This window comes from Vipera ursinii (genome assembly GCF_947247035.1).
Source record: "Vipera ursinii genome assembly, chromosome: 1".
Lineage (NCBI taxonomy): Eukaryota > Metazoa > Chordata > Lepidosauria > Squamata > Viperidae > Vipera > Vipera ursinii.
Window position 1 is genome coordinate 347,466,308 of NC_139512.1, and position 3,459 is coordinate 347,469,766.

General features: G+C 41.4%; 1 protein-coding gene across 1 annotated transcript in view; it reads right to left on the minus strand.

Annotated features, from left to right (window-relative positions):
• Positions 1 to 2,086, minus strand: part of WSCD1 (WSC domain containing 1) — a 404,046-nt gene extending 401,960 nt beyond the window's left edge. Inside the window, exon 1 of the mRNA XM_083379735.1 lies at positions 2,070 to 2,086. The gene's annotated coding sequence lies outside the window, so the exon portion shown is untranslated. The remainder of the gene's footprint in view (positions 1 to 2,069) is intronic.
• Positions 2,087 to 3,459: the final 1,373 nt, after the last annotated feature.

Here is a 3,459-nt window from a genome sequence, read left to right on the forward strand (position 1 = left end):
CAACCCATAAAGCCAGCAATAGCGAGCCTGTATTTTCTGCTGAAAGGAGAAAAAAAAGGGACTTATGCCGTTCTGAGTTTAAAATGCATGAAATGCAGTCTGCTTCCCTGGACTATCCCAACAGAATCGGTGCTCCTGACAAAGCACATTAGTCCCTGCAAAGAAGTAATGCAGAAGGAAGGAGTCCATCTCTTTGGAACTCACAAGGACACACATACACAGCAAATAAGAATCACTTTGATATCTCCCCACCAGCAATGCCAAAGGCAAAACTTTGGACTAGGCTAAGGTGGAAACCTGGGAATGCTTCAACACTGTAACAATGCAGACACTAGAAGATGGAGGGAAAAGTTAAATGTCTATGGACATTCTAGTCAGAGCTGAAGAAGCTTCTTGGATGAGAAGCGAAACGTCTTCAAAGAAACACAAGAAAGTCCAGTTACCTCGTGAAAAAAAAGCACCTTTGAGGGAAAAGTGATTTTTGCTATCCCTGTCTGAGAGGCTAGAGCCTGATGCTCTGAATTCATGGCTTAATAAGACTTTTCACATTTCAAAACTAAACAAAATACAGTGTTCCAGTCAAAAAACAAGACCAGCTGGAGTTTCTCCTCCAGGAAGTTGAGAAAGCATGTGGAAAGATGAACCATTCCCTTCGGAGCTCTCCTGGAGGCTGTTACGATGGCAGTGAGAAAGGCTGTTATATTTCAAGGAGTTTAGGGACATATTTTGAGTAAATAATAATAATAATAATAATAATAATAATAATAATAATAATAATAATAATAATAATAATAATAATAATAATAATAATGTTGGAAGGGACCTTGGAGGTCATCTAGCCCAACCCCCTGCTCAGGCAGGAAACCCATTTACCATTTCAGACAAATGGCTGTCCAATCTCTTCTTAAAAACCTCCAGTGTTGGAGCACCCACAACCTCTGGAGGCAGGTTGTTCCACTGGTTAATTGTTCTAACTGTCAGGAAGTTTCTCCTTAGTTCTAGGTTGCTTCTCTCCTTGACTAGTTTCCATCCGTTGCTTCTTGTCCTGCTTTCAGGTGCTTTGGAGAATAGCTTGACTCCCTCTTCTTTGTGGTAGCCCCTGAGATATTGGAACACTGCTATCATGTCCCCCCTCGTCTTTCTCTTCGTTAAACTACACATACCCAATTCCAGCAACCGTTCCTTATATGTTTTAGCCTCCAGTCCCACAACCATCTTTGTTGCTCTTCTCTGCACTCTTTCTAGAGTCTCAACATCTTTTTTACATCATGGTGACCAAAACTGGATTCAGTATTCCAGGTGTGGCCTTACCACACCTTACCACACCTTCTCGTATTAAGAAAAGTCTAGAAATTTAGAGCTCATTCTGAGCTTAGCTATGTTTGTTTTTCCACTCTTCTTTGCTAATTTGGGGTGTGGGGGGTGGAATCTCTACACAGCTCCAAAGCTTTTCTTATCTCTGAAAGAAAACACAATAACTTACCTTTGGTAGTAGCTGGAAACCCTTTATGGACTTTTTTGCTGAAAAAAGGGGAAAAAATGAACTTATTATGGGTTTGATGATTAGAAAGGGTAGACTATGGAAGAGAAGAGAATCTGACGTAATCTTTCAGAGCAAGAATAAAATATGAATGCGTGATCTTTGGGAGGGAACTGTTATAAATTCAAATGGTTGGTAAGCAACCAGTTATACATTGAAGACCACCTGTCAGGCGGGCCTCAGCTTGAACTTCTAATTAAGAACGATCCTCAACACCATTCGCTGCGAAAGGTATAGTTTACTGGAAGTCGAGTGAATTATAGTAGAGCATAGCCAGAACTGAAAATTGTGCACCAAAATCCCCAAGTCTAACTTTTCCTTACCTTAGTTGCCTCCCATCACTGGGCCCCCATGTTCAATCAAATTCAAACAAGATGTTTCCAGAAAGGTCGCTTCAGACATAGGTTGGGTATGCAGCGGCATTCCCTTCCCAACAGGTTGATTTTGAAGCCTATCTCAGAGAGATACAGTGAACTTCAATGGATACAGTCAGGAAAAAACAAATGCACAGGTACAGTATAGGTGGTACCTGGCTCAATAGTAGTAACTGTGAGAGGGATCTCGGAGTCCTAGTAGTGGACAATCAGTGAAATAGGAGCCAGCCGTGTGCTGCAGCTGCCAAAAAAGCCAACACAGTGCTGGGCTGCATTAACAGAGGGATAGAATCAAGATCACGTGAAGTGTTAATACCACTTTATAATGCCTTGGTAAGGCCACACTTGCAATACTGCATCCAGTTTTGGTCACCACAATGTATAAAGGATGTTGAGACTCTAGAACAGGGGTGTCAAACTTGCAATGTCACATGACGTGTCATGACATATTGCGACTTTTTTCAGTTGCTAGCAATGGGGTGGGCACAGTTTCGGCATGACGCATCCATCCCGTGGGCTGGCAGTTTGACACACTTTCTTTAGAAAGAGAGCAGAGAAGAGCAACAAAGATGATCAGAGGACTGTAGGCTATAACATATAAGGAATGGTTGCTGGAATTGGGTATGTCCAGTTTAATGAAAAGAAGGATTGGGGTGACATGATAGCAGTCTTCCAAAAACTTAGGGGTTACCACAAAGAGAGAGTCAAGCTATTCTCCAAAGCAGCAGAGGGCAGGATGAGAAGCAACGGATGGAAACTAATCAAGGAGAGAAACAACCTAGAACTTAGAAGAAATTTCTGGATATTTAGAACAATTAATCAGTGGAACAACTTGCCTCCAGAGGTGGTGAATGCTCCAACGCTGGAAGTTTAAGAAGAGTTTGGACAACCATTTGTCTGAAGCGGTGTAGGGTTTCCTGTCTGAGCAGTGGGTTGGACTAGAAGACCTCCAAGGTCCCTTCCAACTCTGTTATTCTATTCTATTCTATTCTATTCTATTCTATTCTATTCTATTCTATTCTATTCTATTCTATTCTATTCTATTCTATTCTATTCTATTCTATTCTATTCTACTCTATTCTATCCTTATTCTATTCTATTCTATTCTATTCTATTCTATTCTATTCTATTCTATTCTATTCTATTCTATTCTATTCTGTTCTATTCTATTCTATTCTAGACAACTTTCGTGTCCCTCAAAGTCTCTCCTCTCCCATCTAGTCCCCTTAGAGTTCATGGCAGCTGATACTGAATGGCTGTGAAGTGCAAGCGTGAGGTGGCAGCTGACCCTTCCTGTATAGGCAAAATGATTGTGTCATCGGCATATGATGGAACCGACAGTAGGGCTTGGGGTCAATTTAGGGGCCAATGAAGCTGACACTTCAATCAGCAGTTTATTAAGACATCATCGCAAGAAATTGTGCTTCGTGCTCTTTTGTTTGCTTGCCGAATGCGACTTAACACCCAAGCAGCCATCTCTTTCATTCATCCCTGTATGCTCTCCTCTGACTATGATTGATGGGTAATTCTAATGGTATTGCCAGC